At 37.3% G+C, this 20,238-nt stretch overlaps 1 pseudogene; it reads left to right on the top strand.

Moving 5' to 3' along the window:
• LOC111164936 (glyceraldehyde-3-phosphate dehydrogenase pseudogene) overlaps positions 1–20,238 on the top strand; it is a 31,057-nt pseudogene extending 10,819 nt beyond the window's left edge.

Below are 20,238 nucleotides of genomic sequence, written 5' to 3'. Positions count from 1 at the left end.
AATAGCCCCAGTGACGTGAAGAGGGTTCTCAGTGGGAGTGGAGATAGGGGGCCCAAGACAGATTAACAGGAGAAAAAACATTTTAATGTGTATACATTGAGGTCTCATAGAAACGGGTCCCCCAAAGTGACCAAAGAAGGCTGTTTATATATCATTTTTAGACAAAGAAACAATTATTTGTGAAGATTTAACAAAACAAAGGGGCTTGTGCTAGGGGTAGCAGACCAATGAAGAATTAACAAAGCTGGTTTATGCAGCTTTCTTAGCCTTGAATCCCCCGATTGTGGTGCTGAGGATGCTTTCTATCCCCCTGGCATAAGGAGGATACGTTCACATGGGAGATTTATTTCCCACTTTCAAGGAGAAAGGTCGGTGTCAGAGTGTTGTTGTTGTTTTAACCATTTCCCCGGACTGGCTGTTTCTTTCAAAACTTTAATTCAAAATAATCCATATGCTATTGAGGCACATTTTGGGGGCAGCCTGCCCTGAACCCCAACAGTGGCATGTCACTAAATTAATTTGAGAACACAGATGCAGGTAAGGTTTTCATTTATTCAACACACCTTTCACTGATTCTTCCGTGCACCAAGAGTTGCTTAGGAACCTGGCATAAGATGACTGAGAAGTAGTTCCTACCATCAAGAATCTCAGCGTTGGGCAGGGCGGATATGGGATTAAAAGTTAATTACATCGGGTTTCCCTGGTGGCGCAGTGGTTGAGAGTCCGCCTGCCGATTCAGGGGACACGGGTTCGTGCCCCGGTCTGGGAGGATCCCAAATGCCGCAGAGCGGCTGGGTCCGTGAGCCATGGCCGCTGAGCCTGCGCGTCCGGAGCCTGTGCTCCACAACGGGAGAGGCCACAACAGTGAAGAGGCCCGCGTACCGCAAAGAAAGAAAGAAAAAAAAAGTTAATTACATTGTGGTAAATGCAGTAATGATTAATAATGCAAACTTTTAATCTTAAAGGATAACTAGGACTCTCTAAGGGTCATCCATGCTAGCCACCTGACTTAGTGCCTTCAGGCTGCTATAATATAGACTGGATAGATCAAACAACAGAAGTTTATTTCACACAGTTCTGGAGGCTGGGAAGTCCAAGATCAAGGTCCTGGCAGATCCCATATCTGACTAGGGTACGGACTTTCTGGTTTGCCAATGGCTGTCTTCTCATTGTATCCTTACATGGTAGAGAGCAGAGAGAGAGAAAGTAAACTGGATTTTTGTTTTTAAGGGACAGTAATCTCATTCGTGACAGCTCCATTCTCCTGACCTAATTACTTCCCAAAGGCCCATCTCCTAATACCACTCACATTGAGGGATTAGGATTTCAACATATGACTTTGGGGGGACACACACTCTTCTAAATATTTTACATGAACCACCTCTTTATATCTTTATAACAATCTTAAAAAGGAGGTGCTATTATTATTCCCACTTTACATGTAACAAGGTGAAGCACAGGAAGATTAAGCCGCTTGTCCAAAGTCATAGAACTGGTAGTGCTGGAGTCAATATTTAACCTCAAGAAGTGTGGCCCCTGAGTCCATGCTATTGAACACTAAACACGCTTCCTCTCTGATGGAGGCATATGCAGGATATCCTGTGTGTGAAGGAAGGTGTGTTAAGAATTTTATTTTGGATGTTAAGTTGGAGCTGTAAAATATCAAAGTTTATTTTTCGCTAGAGACAATTGGATATTTGGATTTAGAGGCTGAAAAATAGATGAAAGCTAAAGACATAATTGAAATTTGCATATAATTAAAGCAATGTGAGTGTATTTTCAGGGGAGAGTACTTGGTCCATGTTTAGAAGGCCCTAGTCTGGGAGCCTAACACACAGTGAATGGACAAAGGATAAGCCAACAAAAGAAAGAGCAGGAATGGCCACAGGATTACTAGACAACAGAGAGAGTTGAATACAGATATCAGGATAGAACTTCTAGAAAGAAGCAGTGAGGGTGAACCATGCCAAGTGCTACAGGGAAGTTATGTAGGACTGAAAATAGGTGGTTGAATCTAGCAACTGGAAGGTTATTATTGATTTGGGTGAGAAAAATTTTTGTCTGACAGTGAAGATAGCCATACTATAAAAGGTTGAGAACAGAAGGTCATGCAAAGAGTGATTAAAAATTTCTGTTTGAAGAAGGTAATTTATAGAAGAATGTTATAGTTTGTTAATGCCAGATCGTCAGACAGAACTTGGGGAATAGTTTTTGAGAGGGAGGGAATGCAAGAGATCATTGCAGCTTCCATTCTTACAAAGGAACAAGTTAGCCTGAGGATTGGGGGCAGTCAATCCCAGTGTCTGTTTCTTATACTTCAGTTCCATCAGAAAGCCACTTAGCAACATATCCATGATACACATTCATTCATTAACTCCTTCATTCTCATTTATTCAAAAACGCTATTAAGCACCTGTGAGTGCTAGGCATGTGCAAGTGTGGTATGTGTTCAAAGGGTTGGAGGAGGAAATGAGTGTTAGGAGGGAAGGTTGACATGGGAAGCCTGCCTGGCATATAACATTGATCACAATATTATAAAGCCAGAGAGAGCAAAAGGACATTGCTGGTTCACTCAACTGTGTCAAGTCCAGTGGGGCTAGAGTACATAAGGATTCATGGGACACAGCATTATTATTGGCAGAAGAAGGAAAGTCCAAATCAAGACATGATGATGGTGGTTAGCTTGGATCAGGCTTTAGTTTTTAAAAATTAAAAACTCTATATCCATATTACTATGTTTTAGGATAAGTACTAGCAATACAAACACGTTATCACGTTACCTTTCTCTCTCTGAAAATCTGCATAACATCATATTTATGAATGTGAGATGCATATTCCATACAAAAGTAATTTTATTTTCAAGTTTTAGTGTCCTCAAGTTAATATTTCAATATTTTATCTTTTAATCTTTCTTATTGGGAACAGTTGTCCACTGTGTATGAAGATAGCATTGTTTCCCATGCAAAGCTGCTGGTTGAGATCGTTCAAGGAATAGCAGATTTCTCACTGGATCTTGAGCCAGTTCAGGAGATGTAACTGCCTGTGAAACAAATGTACTGCCATGTACTGGGGAAACAGCCTACATTGCAGTGAATGCAGCTCTATGAACTCTCTAGAGCAATCATTTTTCAGGAAGAAGAGTTGAAAAAAATAAAGGAAAAAATGTCATAAAAAGGAAAAGTAGAATGAATGGAAGTCAGAGAAAGGCTAGGGAAGGAGGAAGAGGGAGAGGGGTCAACAGGAAGTCCTGGAAGAGGAAGTGCAGGATGAGAACCTCTTTGTTATAGTTGGCTTCAGCACTACATATTTGAAAAAACATGAAGCGCTTATTTTGTTTCTGGTTTTCCTATTGTGGCAGGTGGTATGTGAAGTGTTAATTTGTTGTAGATTAAAACTTGAGACACTGAACAGCATGTATTGTTTCATTTTCCTGTGACACCCCTTGCCCCTAAAGACAGAAAACAGGGGGATTCATCATTTGCTCTAGGACAATCAGCACAAAACGACAGAAAACTAATACAGGATTTTCAGCGTCTAATGCAAAATGTGTATGCATTTGTATGGTTTAGACATGAGAAGGATCCCTGAGAAATGTGGAGGAGCAGGGAAACTGGCATGTTCTTTAATGGGGTCATCTTAGAAGCTGCTTACCACAACCTCCATTTGACGATGGGAAGAAAGGTGCTTCAGGGTGTACTCCTAGCTTCATGAGACCCTCTCACAGAGCATGACATGCACCACTGTGATTTGGGGGACACAATGACAGGTACCTGACTTCTGGGTTGGTTGGTTTATTGATAACTAAGAGGCCATGTTGGGAGCCAGTCTCAACTTCAGCAAAGGCAGAATGAATGATGGAAGGGGAAGATATCTTGAGATGACTCCATTCAAGAGGACTTTCAGCCAGGAATGAGGGGAACACTTCAGAAAGAGTTTGGGGATGGATTTCCAAGTGCAAATGCTGAAGATGAAGGGCTTTACTTTGTAAGCTGTCAGTCAGTTGGAAGAAGGCATTTCCAACTCGTGTTGGAAACTGTCATCAAAAGTTTCCATTAAGGCAGGTATTTCTGAGAAATCCATAAAAGCATCTTATGAGAGAAAACCCAGAAGACCAGATTAAAATCCTTAGGACCAGTCTCTTGCGACCTTTACTGACCCCTAACGTCTCTGTTGAACCCCATTTACACATTCTGAAGAGGCCTGAAACTAGAGCCAGTAGGAGAGAAACAATAAGCCAGCATATTTCACCTAAGGTAGAGCCAAGATGAGAGGTAAAGATGTCTTTAATTGGCAAAAAGTTGAGAATATTAATATTGGATTTTGTTGGTCATGTTATTAATTGCATATTATTCAACAACTAGTGTTAAAGGGAAAGGTAAGAGAAAATAGAATTGTTTTCTGTTAGTATCCTACCAAGTCCACCTCATCCAATAAGCCGGTATTCTTTTATAACATCAGTAAGTATCTTATTTTACATCTGAAAGGCAAAAAGCGTGGTATAATGAAAAGATCTCTCAAATTCTAAAGGAAGAGATTGGAGTTTGAGTATCAGATTTCATCATTAGCTATGATGCCTCTCTGAGCCTTAATTTCCTCATATATAAAACAAAATCATCATTTCCCTGTCTGTTTCACTGAGCTTCTCTAATTTCTAGTTTTAGATTGTTTTATTTTTAATGTACTGAAATCTGTTGGGAAAAAATCCTGTCTATGATGCCATTTTAGACTGTAAAAGTATTCAGTGTAGTTATTGTATCTCATCCATTACTCTCACCTTCTAGTCCCTGTATATGTGCTCTTCATCCATGAACCTACTATATTTGTTTTTTTGTGGGGAATTGGACCATATTTCTTCATTGTGTCTTGTTTCTGCATTCTGCATGTGTCATCTTTGATTTTGCTGAGTTTTGTCCTAAATTTTAAAAACTACAGCAACTTAGCCATTTACCAGGGGCAACAATTTTATATATATACTGATTAACCTCTGATTAATCTCTAAACACCTGGCATCCATTTCTTCCCTCCTCCGACCCCCACCCTCTCCTACTTCGCTCTCTTCCTCCCTTCTCTCTGTCTCTTTCTCTCTGTCCCTCCTCACTCTTGACTCCTTCAATATTCAACGTTACCTCCTAAAGGATTGAGAATGTCATTTGGAAAGATTCACTCCCCTCAATCTCTTCCTTACCTACTTTTTTTAACCAAATTGTCCTGATTCTCCTTCAAGGTGATTTTGTAATCTATTTGTCCATCTTCTCACCTCACTATGATACTTTTGTATCTTACCTAAGTTATTACCACAGATGATAATAGGCTTTCTTATCTCTCAGTTTTCATACTCCAATATGTACTGATGTGATATTTCTAAAATGCACTACCAGTCCTGTCATAGCCTGGTTTAAAAACTTCGTATTTTCCCACATTATATTTAGGATGGTTTCCAGCTTCTTAGCATGCGTGACATTTGAGGCTGTTTACAATATGACTACTATTTGCCTTACCAACTTCATTTCTTGTCATTCTCTAGCTTCTTGTCAGATCGTTTCGCTCCTTTTCCCATGATATGCTACATACCTTCACATCTGTTGGTTTTTCCTCATGCTGTTTCTTCCACCCAGGTCCCAGTTGCCCATTCTTTTCTTATCCAGTTGTTAAATTCCTCTTCCTCATATTCTGATCAAATATAAAATATCCAATACCCTCCTTTACCAAGCTTTTCATATAACTTTAAGCAAAATTAATCGCTTACAGCTGTGTTTCAATACACCTTCCAAATCCCCATTTCTCTTTAGTTGGTGATCTCTGTGTTTCCCTAGAGAGCCTGCAGACTGAAAATAAGTTTGTTCATCATCCTTTTAAACCCTTATGGCGAAGGAAATGCTCTGAGTTAGTTATTAAAATAGCTGATGTATTTTTAGGGTTTACTATGAACCAAACACTAAGGGCTTTACTTAAGTTTTTCTTTTTTTAATCCCAGCAATACTCCACTGTTAATTTCCAGAAGGAAGAGACTTGGTTTATTCATTATAGGTACCCCAGCATTTGGAACAGTGCCTGGCATCTGCAGATGCTCAAGAATTCTTTGTTGACTGACGGAATGAAGTAATGAATGAACAAAACAGCTCTGCAAGGAATGGACTATCATAATTCCCATAGGGCAAATAAGGGACATGAAGCAAGTAAATTTAAGTGATTTGATTGTTACACATAAAATATGTTGTAGTTGAAAGCATGTCTGCTAACACCACAGTCAAAACTTTTTTAAAAAATTGAGGTAACATTAGATTATAACATTATATAAGTTTCATGTGTACACATTATATTTTGACTTCTGTATACACTACTGCGTGCTCACCACCAAAAGTGCAGCTTCTATCCATCACTGTACAGTTGAGCCTCTTTACCCATTTCACCCTCCCTCTACCCCACTTCTCCTTGGTAACCACTAATCTGTTCTTTGTATCTACATGTTTGCTTTGTTTGGTTTGGTTTGTTCATTTATTTTTTATTTTTTTATATTTCATGTATGATTAAAATTATACAGTATTTTTTTTCTCCTTCTGACTTATTTCACTTAGCATAATACCCTCCATCTACGTTGTTGCAAATGCCAAGATTTCACCATTTTTATGGCTGAGTAGTATTCCATTGTGTGTAAATGTCTATATATATATATGGACATTTATATATATCTCACATCTTCTTTATTCAACAGTTGAATATCTGTTGATGGACACTTAGGTTGCTTCCATATCTTGGCTATTGTAAATAAAGCTGCAATGAACATAGGGTTCAATGTAGCTTTAAAAATACTGTTTTTTATTCTTTGAATAAGTAACCAGAGTAGAATAGCTTTTTAAACTTTAAAACAATAGTGCTCTATCCACCTGGGCTGGGAAACAGCAATTATTTTAGAAGCAGCATTTGGAAAGGAGGCAGCACAGATATCAGGACCTACACAAAGCAAAACAAACAACAATAAAAGATACCACAACACTGCCACCAACACTCTAATCAGGATAAAGAAGATGTGGAAGATGTAGAAAGAAGAAGATGGAATATTACTCAGCCATGAAAAGAATGAAATAATGTCCTTTGCAGCAATATGGATGGACCTAGAGATTATCATACTAAGTGAAGTAAGTCAGACAGAGGACAAATATCATATAATATCATTTGTATGTGGAATCTAAAAAATGATATCAATACAAATGAACTTATTTACAAAACAGAAATAGACTCACAGACAGAAAACAAACTTATGGTTACCAAAGGGGAAATGTGGGGGGAGGGATAAATTATGAATTTGGGATTAACAGATACACACAACTATATATAAACTAAACAGCAAGGACCTACTATATAGAGCACAGGGAACTATATTCAATATCTTATAATAACCCATATTGGAAAATAATCTGAAAAATAATATATATATGTATATATACATACATATATTATATATATACATATATATATCTGAATCACTTTGCTGTACACCTGAAACTAACACAACCTTGTAAATCAACTATACCTCAATTTAGAAAAACAAAGAAGTGAGATGTAATAGCTGCAGGGATTTTCAAGTGAATTTAATTAATGCCCATCAAAATTCAAAATTAGAGCAATGAGTGAGTAGGATTTCAGACACCGCTGCTACACCAAGGGAAGGTGCTTTGTAATTCATAGCATTCTATGTATCAAGTAAGGATCTGTGTGTCAAGTAAAGGCTGGGCTTTATGATAAAAATAGGCATTGTTCTTTCCACTGCAGTAAAAAATGTTTAATTGCATTTTAGCCGTATACAATAAATACATAAAAGATATATCTAATTATGCCTTCAAATATTTTACAGTTTTATACTCCTCAAATACTAGGATTTCCAAGCAAACTAGTAGAAACATTGCATAAAAAATATTATCTTTAAAAGGAAGAACCTATCTCACATATTTAGAGGTATTTGAAGTTTTCAGAGTTGAGTGCTATAAAAAAGAGATTTACTTTAAATTTATTTTAAAAAGCATGGAAATCCTAGTTGCTTATCAATAAAGTGGATCCCAGTGAAAAGCTATATTAATCAAGAGATAAAAATAAGCTCCTTAGATACTGAAACTGCCAAAAAGCTTTTGAGAGGTGCCGGTTTTGTTATTCTTCTTTAAACACATTTGTGCCTTCAATAGCATAGTGGAATGATTATGATCACAGCTCCAGACCCAGAGCTGCATTCGTTTAAATCACAGCTCAGTCACTCAATGGCTGTAGTATTTCCAACAAGTCACTTAACCTCCCCGGGCCTCAGTTTACTCATTCGTGTAAAGGTAATAGTATAACCTCTAAAGGTTGTTGTGAGGATTCAATGAATTAGAAGGCAAAGCACTTAGAGTAGTGTCTGTCATATGAAATCAGTTAGTAAATTTGGTTATTATTGTTTTTGAAGGGGGGAAAATCAAGAGAGAAAAAAATGTAGTTCTCATAACAATCCAAATCTCAGTGCCTGCTTTTACCTACTCAGATTTGTTTATGCATTAACAAGTGAGATAATTTTACAAGTGAGGCACCGTGAAAGGTAGTGGGCATGCAGAAATGAATGGAAAGTGGGCCTTGTCCTCAAATGACAAGCCATACAGACTCGACAATCTGTAGTAACATCGGCACTCAGAACGGTTCGGAACTGTTTACAAAACCTCCATGAAATTCTATCTGCTGACATGAAAATAGCATTCCATTAATTTTGATAGTACTCTAATCTCTTTTCTCTCTTATTCATAGCAGTCAGTGAAATGGGAAGAACATGCACTTCCTACCTGCTATCAGCATTGTTCCTTATTTCATTCATATCTCCAGAATGAGGGGGCACTTAGCCAGGTCTCTGAATAATGACTCTCAAAGAACCTATGTAATTGTCTTATACTAAAATCAGGAATTTTGTCATTTCAGAGCAAAAGTTAGTTGTCTCTTCAAACTTTCAGCAATGCAGGTTGGGAAGCAGAACCTATATTCTATGTAATGCCACCAATCTTGCAATTTAAACTTGGAAAGTTTGATGTGTGAGTCACGTTGGGCTTTTGGGTAGCGGCTCTTGGACTCTGTCAAAAGGGTGGCTTTCTCTTACCTGAAAACACAGAAGTAGAATTTGGTGCCTCAGTAGAATTTGGTGCCTCAAGTCCAAGGCAGAGGGTTTCAACGGTGTGCTGTGTTCTTCTATGACAGGCCAGATCTTGAGGACATTTTATTGCATGAACCAGGAACTAGGAACTTATGTAACGCTGGCCAGGGACGTATTTTTCACAGCTCATCATAGCTTGTCCACGTCATACTTAAGATATTGTACGTTAGATTTGCTTTTGTCAAAATGTTGTTTTCTCCTCTCTGCATCACCAGAATTGTATTGTTTCAGGACTTCCTCTATGGTGTTGGAATTTTATATAGTATCATAATTTTTGTGCATTCTGTGAATTTTAAACTTGGTTACTTTGTAGAGTAAGGGCATAGGGAATGTTGATGCAAAATACACTAAGGACATCCAAAATTCTCCTTCACCCACAAAATGATATAATCACACATGAGGGCTCTATAAAAATTCTTTCTACAGAACAGGGAGAGGTCTTGCATTTCACATCTAGCTACCGCTGAGAATATGCTAAAAGCTTTTTCTCAAACTGTCATTTCTACAAATGTCAGGCTTACAGACACACCATGCTTCAGAAACTCACTTTAATTTTCATAATAACTAAGAGCTTGTCACGTGCTAAGTCTTTGGAACTATTTTCTACTCAATTCTGCAGTAAAGAAAACAGGAAGCTCTCCCCAAGCCTCTTCTATTTTCCTCCCCATGTCCCACAATCAAAATACACTATTTTATATCACACAAAAAATGTTTTGAGTATTTTAGGTCTCCTATGATACATTATTTTGTGTGATTTTATTCCCATTTTTAGAGGCTTCTTTTGCCTTGTTCCTTAATAGCAGCTTCTTATTAGAAACATAACTCTGTCTCTCTCCTGAAAAAGCATGAAATTTCTGTATTAATATTTATTTTGCAAAGAAAAACAAAGTATTAAGGAGAGACTATGCCAGCTTTACATGTGGATAATGTCCAGAATCTTATGTATAAGTAATCAGTTTCCATGTAGTTTTGATATTTTTCTTCTTATGACTTCTAGAGAACACTGGTTTAAAGATTAGGTACCTCCTCTTTCTTCCTGGGGATGAAGATTAAATAAGGAGCAATATTGATCCTGAGTCTGTATTTCTGAGAATTTTAAGGCTTTATGCCCTTAATTAAACATTGCCATTAGGGGAACAGATACTCCTGAGTTACAGGCAATTAGGCACAAGTGGTTTTATTTACAAAGCAATAGGTGGCATATGTTTTAGGAATGTTACCATGACATTGCTTCTCAATTCCTGGTTTGAATCTCTTCAGTATCTTCAGTGACTACCGAGGGACCGTCTGCTAGCCCATCGCCTATAACCAAAGTCTGGCTCCTGGGAAAAGGTGAACCACCACAAATGGGACAGCCATCAGTTGCAGATGGCATTCATAGACAATATAGGTATTTTAAGAAGCCACCTGATGAAGGATCTTGGCTTGGCAAGCAGATATTCTATCCCAGTAGTTTGAATCTACAGTGAGTGATGCAAAGAGTCAGGGTCAGAGACTACACCATTCCAGGGGCAGTGGAGGTGGCAGCAGCATCTTTGTTCAGTGGCAGCAGTGGCAGCAACCCCCCGCTGTCCAGTGTCAGGTTACATTGTGACAGTGGTGGAAGTGACAATGTTAGTGTCATTCTCACCAGCTTGTTCTGAGGCCTGAATTTGCTGGTGTTTCTGGCCACTCAGTTTTCCTTTAGTTCCTTAGACTTAGCTTAAAACTTCACCCATCTCATGGATTCTGGAAACCAGCCAATACACTTGTAACACATTCATTTCTGCTAAAGGAATATTGCAACACGTCGGAGCAGGTCTACTCAAACAATCTGCGGTGAAGAACCAGATTTTTTTAATCTGGAATTTTTAATTCCAAATCTGTCACAGATTGATCCTATGCTGAATTAAAAGGGCGGGAACTATATTACCAGGAAAATGGAATTAAGAAAAAAATACATAGAAAATCCTGAGCCCCATTTTTTATTACTAGATTCATTAGACCTAAAATTCAATGTTGCAGTAATGTTCAGTGGCTGTAAACATTGCTTTTTTTTTTTTTACATCTTTATTGGAGTATAATTGCTTTACAATGGTGTGTTGGTTTCTGCTTTATAACAAAGTGAATCAGTTATACACATACATATGTTCCCATATCTCCTCCCTCTTGCATCTCCCTCCCTCCCACCCTCCCTATCCCACCCCTCTAGGTGGTCACAAAGCACCGAGCTGATCTCCCTGTGCTATGCGGCTGCTTCCCACTAGCTATCTACCTTACGTTTGGTAGTGTATATATGTCCATGCCTCTCTCTCGCTTTGTCACAGCTTACCCTTCCCCCTCCCCATATCCTCGAGTCCATTCTCTAGTAGGTCTGTGTCTTTATTCCTGTCTTCATTTCTAACTCTTTACTCTCAATTTCTGTGCTTTTCTCACTGTCCACCAGAAACTGGCTGTTCATGGACTGGCAGACCACCATTCCATTAGTACTGTAGTGAGAGGACAAAATTTAACACTGAGCCTGAAACACACTTCTAAATATTTAACAAATGTGAAAGAAAGAGGGAAAGGGATAAGGAGGAGGGGAATAACAAGTAAAGAGAGGAAGAGAGAAAGTTGAAGAACCATAAGATTAAAAAAGTTAAAGGACTGGAACCAAAACTATAATAGACATTGATAGGCACCTGAGACAGAAGAGTTCACTAGTACCCTAATGAGATGATTGAGTCAGGATTAATACTCAGTGCGGTTATGTAGTTATATCTAGAAATGTATCTACATCTTCCTACTATCATCTTACTTTGGTCTCCCAAAATGTACATGTTTTATTGGCAATTGACACATTACTTTAATTCAGAACAACTCCTAGCTTCCCCAGAATCTCTTCTCATGTATTTCTGGGGGTTCTCAACTTGTGTCTCATTCATGCTTATGCTCATGACTAGATATGGTGGGGTATTTTCATTAGAAATTTATGCATGAGGAAAAATATATCCTTGGGAGGGTAACTATACCAACACAAGCCTGATCCAGCAACCAAATCTCAGATGGGTAGAACTAACAAAGCTGAGAACAGTTATGCCTGTTGCTTATGCCTGGGTGATTGTTTGAGTCCTAGAAAGAAGATTATAAGTAAAAGTTAAAAGTCCTGTTTAGTAAACACAAGACATTGTGAAATAAACACAACACTTTGCTCCTCTTTGAAAAGATGTGCAGGAAAGCATTCTCCTTATCTTTCCCCCACAGAATACTGTAAAACTTTGACACCTTGAAGGCTGGGTACACAGTAGGGGTGACTACTACAGGCAGAGATATCCTGTGGGTCCAGCAATGTCCAAGAGAAAGGAGAGAAGTGCTCAGATTAATGGTACTCTTGACTGAGGTGGGGAATTCCAGCTGAAATAGTGTCTTCCCGTTGATGAGACAAGTAAAATGATGAGTTTGAGTGGGAGAAGAGAAAAGAAATAAGGTACATCAATAGGGGCTGACCAGACTTGTTTGTAAACCCACCCACTGAAGATTAGAACATAAATAGATGGGGTGGGGAGAAATTTGTCCAAGTTTCTCATTCCATGGTTTTTGGTTTCAGTGCCTTTATCTGTCTATCTATCTATCTACCTATCTATCTATATATCTACCTATCATCTAAAATTTTATTTTTAAAGTCTTATATTAAAAGACTGACAGATATTATTAAAAAGAGGTCTTTGAATTTTGTGGAACCAACTGATATACACAGTCAACATGCCATGTGTAGAGTGGGAAAATCAGGGAAGCAATACAATCTGCATGGCGTACCTTGCAAACCAGGTTAGTTAGCATGTGCTGTTCCTTATACATACAAATATTTTGTCTTGTAATGTCCTAGATAATTACAGTTAAAACTGATTGAAACATACATGTAACCAAAGGGCCTGGCAGTCTGAACATATACTGGTACTGAGACAGGTTTGGACATGCGTGATCAAGTAATGGTGACATGGGCTTCCAGGAGGCAGTTTTCATGAAGCAGTTTGGTGTTGCCCTTAAACTCTGACAAAAACAGTGTAGGGGAAAAAAGGTGGCCTCAAAGTGCTAAACACGAGGAGAAATCCCTAGTCATTGTAACAATCGAAATATCTCCTCACAGATTCCCAAATGCCTCCTTGAAGAAACTTTTATTTCTCCTTTATTCTACATATCCAGCTCTCTTAAGAGACAATGTGTAAATCTATGGTGTTTAAAGATTGCTCAATATGGTGATAGTTAATACTTATTGAGCACCTATTCTATGCCACCATTGTGCTAAGCCCAACACCTACATTATTTCATTTATTTCTCTCAGAAAACTTTAAATTTCATGCCATTATTTTATTCATCTTACAGTTGAGTAAACTAAGGTTACAAATGTGGGGTAAATTGCTTAAATTCACACAGCTGGCAAGTGTTTAGTGTTTACATCTGAATACTGGATATCAGAGTGCATAACCTGTAAAACGATCTTTAAAGGACAATATACTTCACTTAACATCAGTGGGGAAGATAAGGGCTGAAAAGGGAAAAGCATCAGAGCATTCCTTTCAGATGTTCCTTGAGTATACATACACCTTTACCAAAACACATGCTTTTAATATGAGCTGGGGATACTCTGCTGGTTTGAGCTTCAGGAAACCAGTAGAGCATTGAAGTTATGAGAGCAGAACTGGAATATAACAGATTCTATTCAAATTCTGGCTCTTCTTGATTTTAGGCAAAGTTATTCAAACTGCTTTGCTTTCATTTTTTTTTTTCACCTGTGAACCTAGTAAGGGAGAGAAAACTTAAACTAGTGGGAAAACTATGACTGAAAGTCACAGCCCTGAGACATAGGACCTTAAAAGGCTGAGACTTAATTGGAAGATTATAGAATGCTCCCTCTCCTCCACGTCTTACCACCATTCCAACAGCACTCTGGTATAACAGGGTGGATTACAGCTGAAAGAGCTGCAAGCCATTCTCCCTGAGGTGAATTTAGGGAATCTCAAATAAAGAGGGGAGACAAAAATCAAAGACATTAAGGGAATTTGAGGTCTCTGACACATAACTACAGCAAACATTAAGCACAGCTGAACTTCTAGCACAATTAACATAAATTCTCACATTAAAGTTTATTTACCTCAGTTCCTATTACCCAATTACAATATGTCCAACTTTCAACAACAACAACAAAAAGACTTAAAGGCATGGCACAAAATAAGAAACATACAATTTGAAGAGACAGAGTGATAATCAAAACCAGACTCAGATATGGCACAGATAATGGAATTATCAGATAGAATTTTAAATAACCATGATTAATATGGTAAGGTCTCTAATGGAAAAAGTAGAGAACATGCAAGAATGGACGTATAATGTAAACAGAGAGATGAGAACTCTAAGAATCAAAAGGAAATGCTAGAAAGCAAAAGCATTATAACAGAAATGAAGAATGCCTAAGATGGACGCATCAGTAGATTCAACATGGCTGATGAAAAAATACGAGAGCTCAAGTGTAGATCAACAGAAAGTCCTCATTTTGAAATGCAAAGAGAAAAAAGAATGGGGAAAAAACCCAGAACAGAACATCCAATAACACTGAGACAACTTCAAAAGGTATAACACAAGTATAAAGAGAATACCAGAAAGAGAAGAAAGAGAGAATGGAACTGAAGAACTGTTATAATAATAATGGTAATATTAAGGTAATGATGGTGAATTTTCTGAAATTGGTGGCAGACACCAAAACAGGAAGCTTAGAGAACACCAGGAGGTAAATACAAACAAACAAACAAAATTATCTAGGTATATTCTATTCACACTTCTTTAGAAAATTATGACAAAGAAAAATCTTGAAAGAAACCAGAGGAAAAGAGCATCTCCATATAGAGAAACAAAGCTAAGAATTACAACGGACTTCTCATCTGAAACTATGCAAGCAAGAAGTGATATTTAGTTATTGAAAGAAGGAAAAAAATTGAGTATTCTATATCCAACAAATTCACTCAACCCGGAAGGAGAAAAAAAATTTCTCAGTGAAACAAAAACTGAGGGAATTTTCAGCAGACCTCTCTGCAGGAAATATTAAAATTAATTTTTTAAAAAAAATTTATTTAATTAATTAATTTATTTTTGGCTGCATTGGGTCTTTGTTGCTGCATTTGGGCTTTCTCTAGTTGCGGCGAGCAGGGGTTACTCTGCATTCCAGTGTGTGGGCTTCTCATCATGGTGGGTTCCCTTATTGTAGAGTGTAGGCTTCAGTAGTTGTGGCACATGGGCTCAGTAGTTGTGGCTCACAGGCTTAGTTTCTCTGTGACATGTGGAATCTTCCCAGACCAGGCTCGAACTAATGTCCCCTGCATCGGCAGGCAGAGTCTTAACCACTGTACCACCAGGGAAGTCCTAAAAGAAATTCTTTAGGAAGAAGAAAAATAATATAGATCAAAAACTATGATCTACATAAAGAAAGAAAGACAATTGGAGAAGGAAAAAAAATGAAGGTAAAATAAAATCTTTTATTAAATGATCAAAAAAAAACCTGCTTGTTTTTACAATGCAATAGTAAATAGTTTTTACAGTAATAGTAAAAATATATTGGGTGACTATTACATATGAATAAATGAAATAAATTACAACAATGTTAGAAGAGACAGGAGGAAGGAATTGGAAATAATTAATTATGATACCTGCACTAGATAATAAAGTGGAATAGGTCATTTGAAGTTTGACTTAGATTAATTTAAAATGGATACTGTAAGCTCTAGAGCAACCACTAAGTTAAAAACAAAAAGTTTAACTGATACTAAGAAAATATAATGAAGTCATATAAAATTCTTAATTAAAACCATAGAAGGTAGGAAAAGAGGGGTTAAAAAAAACAAACAAGAAAAAGAAGCAATGGATAGAAAAGAGTTGCAAACGTAGTAAATATAAATTCAAATACACATAATTACTTTAAGACTTAAATGACAGAGACTGTTAGTGTGGATAAAAAACAACACCCAGCTATGTGTCACCTAAAAGAAGCACTATTTAACCATAAAGACTTGTGTTAAAAATATATAGGTGGAATATATATGCCATGTTAACCCTAATGTTTGAGAAATGCTAAAGTAGCTATATTCATTTCAGACAAAATAGACTTCACAACAAAGAAGGGATAAAGAAGGGCATTAAATAATGATAATGTGGTCAATTCTCCTGAAGACATAACAACACTAACAAGAGTGTGTGAAACTACATGAGGGAGAACTGGGTGAAACTAAAAGGAGAACTAGACAAATGCACTATTGCAACTGGAAATTTCAATATCTCTCTGTAAGTAAATGACAGATAAAGGAGGCAGAGAATCAGGATATTAACAACCTAAACATCACTATTTTTAACTTTACCTAATTGGCATTAATAGAATATTCCATTCAACAACAGCAGAATACACATTCTTTTCAAGCTCGTGTGGTGCATTCCCCAAGATAAATTGCATTCTGAATGTATATTATGGTAATATAGACCTTAACAACTGTAAAAAATAGAAATTACAGAAGATATATATTTTAGACCACTATAGAATTAAATTAGAAATCAATAACATAAAGATAACCGGAAAATTCCTAAATATTTGGAAATTAAGCAACACACTTTAAATAACACATTCATCAAAGAATAAGTCTCAAAAGAAATTTTTCAAAATTGAAGTAAATGAAAATAGAAATACAACTATTAAAATTGGTGGGATGCAGCAAAAGCAATGCTGCATCCCACCAATTAGGGAAATTTATAGTATTAAATGCATGCATTTAAAAAAAAAGAAAATCAAACATCAATAATTTAAGCTCCCACCTTAGGAAACTACACAAAAAAGGGCAAATTTAGCCTAAAATAGGCAAAGGAAATAATATAAAAAGTATAGGAGAAAATAATGGAGAAAATTAATGAACCCAAAAGCTGGTTATTTGAAAATATCAATAAAGCTTATGAATCCAGCCAGCCTAATCAAGAAAAAAAAAAAGAGAGAAGACATAAATTGCTAATATCAGAAATGAAAGCGGGGTTATCATTACTGAGTCCATGGAAATTCAAGGAATAATGGAATAATATGAACAATCTGTTATGTTCATACATTTGAAAACTTAAATATATGGACCAATTTCTTGAAAGCCAAATCTATAAAAACTTACAAAAGAAGATATAAATAACTTTAATAGCCCTATATTTATTAAGAAAATTTAATTGATAATTTAAAACCTTCCAAAATGCAAAACACCAGGTTCAGAGGATTTCACTGGTGAATTCTACTAAATATTTAAAAAAGAAATTAGCTCTCTGCTCCTCTCCGTTTGACAGACGTATCTTTCTTGCAGTGCCAGCTGTGTCCCTGAGACAAGATGGTGAAGGTGGGAGTGAACGGATTTGGCCGTATCAGGAGCCTGGTCACCAGGGCTGCTTTTAACTCTGGCAAAGTGAACATTGTCTCCATCAACGACCCCTTCGTTGGCCTTCATTACATGGTCTTCATGTTCCAGTATGATTCCATGGCAAGTTCCATGGCAGTCAAGGCCGAGAACGGGAAGCTTTCATCAATGGAAAGGCCATCTTCCAGGAGCGAGATCCCGCCAACATCAAATGGGGTGATGTTGGTGCTGAGTATGTGGTGGAGTCCACTGGTGTCTTCACTACCATGGAGGAGGCTGGGGCCCACTTGAAGGGTGGAGCCTAGAGGGTCATCATTTCTGCCCCTACTGCTGATGCCCCCAAGTTTGTGATGGGCATGAACCATGAGAAGTATGACAACCACCTCAAGATTGTCAGCAATGCCTCCTGCACCGCCAACTGATTGGCCCCCCAGCCAATATCATCCATGACCACTTCAGCATCGTAGAGGGATGGGCTACATCCTGGGCTACACTGAGGACCAGATTTTCTCCTGTGACTTCAACAGTGACACTCACTCTTCTACCTTCGATGCTGGGGCTGGCATTGTCCTCAACGATCATTTGTCAAGCTCATTTCCTGGTAGGAAAATGAATTTGGCTACAGCAACAGGGTGGTGGACCTCAGGGTCCACATGGCCTCCAAGGAGTAAGAGTCCCTGGGCCACCAGTCCCAGCAAGAGCATGAGAAGAAGAGAGGTTCTCAGCTGCTGGGCAGTCCTTGCCCCAGCTCCATCCACCAACACATTGAGAATTTCCCAACCTCCGCACAGTTTCCATCCCAGACCCCCTGAAGAAGGGGAGGGGCTTAGGGAGCCCTACCTTGTCTTGTCATGTACCATCAATAAAGTATACTGTATGCAGAAAAAAAGAAAGAAGTTATATCAAATAATACCATACTTCACAATCTCTTCCTGAAAACAAAAACAGAAGGAACACTTCCTAGCTCAATCTATGAGGCAAGACATTGCCTTTGATGAAGATTCTTTGCTTGAGCAAACTTAAGTCAGGCTCCTGAACCTTCTCCTAAGCCTATTTGTACACTTCTCTATAAAATCCAGTTCTAGCAAGAACCCTGCTAAGTCACTTTAACCAGAACTCCCTCACCCTTGAAGTCTGATTACCAATTTTAAGACTACTATAAAGCCATAGTAATTGGTGAAAGAATGGCCATATACATCAATGGAACAGAATAGAGAGGCCAGAAATAGATCACACAACTGTAGTAAATTAGTTTTTGATAAGGATGCAACGATAACTCATTGGAGAAGGAAAGTATTTTCAATAAATGGTGCTGGAGCAATTGGACAACTATATGCTGAAAATTAACCTAGATCTTATGTCACACAAAAAATTAGCTCAATATGGACTGCTGATCTAAATATAAAATGCAAACTATGAATTTTCTAGAAGAAAACAGAAGAAAGTATATGTGGCCTTGAATTTAATAAGTTTTTAGATATAACACCAAAATTACAGTCCGTGAAAGAAAAATTTTGATTAAGTTGGGCTTTATAAAATTTAGAAACTTCTGCATTGTGACATGCTTTGGTAAGAGAATGAAAAGACAAACTACAGCCTTGGAGAGAATATTTGTAAAAAGTATATCTGATAATGTACTTGTGTCCAAAATACAGGGAAAAAAATTTAGAACTCAATAAGAAAACAACCCAATTAAAAGATGTTTAAAATATCTGAATAGACACCTCACCAAAGAAGATATGCATATAACAAGAAAGCATATAAAAAGATGGTCAACATCATATGTCATCAGGGAATTGCAAATGAAACCATAATGATATACCAACGCACCATGTTAAAGTAGCTAAAATCCAAAAGAACTGCTGGTGGAAAGGCAAAATAATACAGCCACGTTGGAAGACAGTATACCAGTTTCTTTCAACGCTGAACCTAGTCTTACCATACATTTCAGCAATCACACTTCCAGGTATCAATCCAACTGATTTGAAAACTTTTATCTACACAGAATTCTGCACGCCAATGTTTTCAGCAGTTTTATTTATAATTACCAAATCCTGAAAGTAACCAAGGATTACTTCAGTAGGTAAAATGATAAATAAACTATGGTACATTCATCCAATGGAATGTATATTCAGTGATAAAAAGGAATGAGCTATCAAACCATGTGAAAACATAGATGACTTTTAAATAACAAGTTGTTAAACGAATGGAAACCAGTCTTGAAAATTCCCTGCTCAGAAAAAAACAGTTTAGTCATACAAACCAAGCTTAATTTAGCTTCGTTTGCAAGACTAACTTGACTTGGATCATTTCTCATTATGCCTCTGGAAATCATAAGAAAAATTTAGATATCTGGAATAAATAGATATATATGTATGTGTAACTGAATCTCTTTGCTGTGCACCTGAAACTAACACAATGTTGTAAATCAACTATACTTCAATAGAAAAGAAAGAAAAATTTAAGCTGCTTCCCAAAATGGATATGAGGTAATCACTAACCAATTCCCTATCATTTAAGAAAATTCTAATATTATAATCAATCACTGTGAAGAATAAACAGTCACTGCTTCCCGCTGTGTAAACTGCTTTGTAACAGTATATACTGAGCCTCGCTCCATGTATTGGTTTGCGCGCTCTTGGTTCATGAATTGTTTTTGTTGTGTGTGCAAAATAAACTTACTAATTACTA

Source organism: Delphinapterus leucas, chromosome 17 (genome assembly GCF_059928025.1).
Source record: "Delphinapterus leucas isolate spDelLeu-1000000601 "Yukka" chromosome 17, BTC_Dleu_Yukka2, whole genome shotgun sequence".
In the NCBI taxonomy this organism is placed as follows: Eukaryota; Metazoa; Chordata; class Mammalia; order Artiodactyla; family Monodontidae; genus Delphinapterus; species Delphinapterus leucas.
This window is presented reverse-complemented; position numbering and strand designations above follow the sequence as displayed.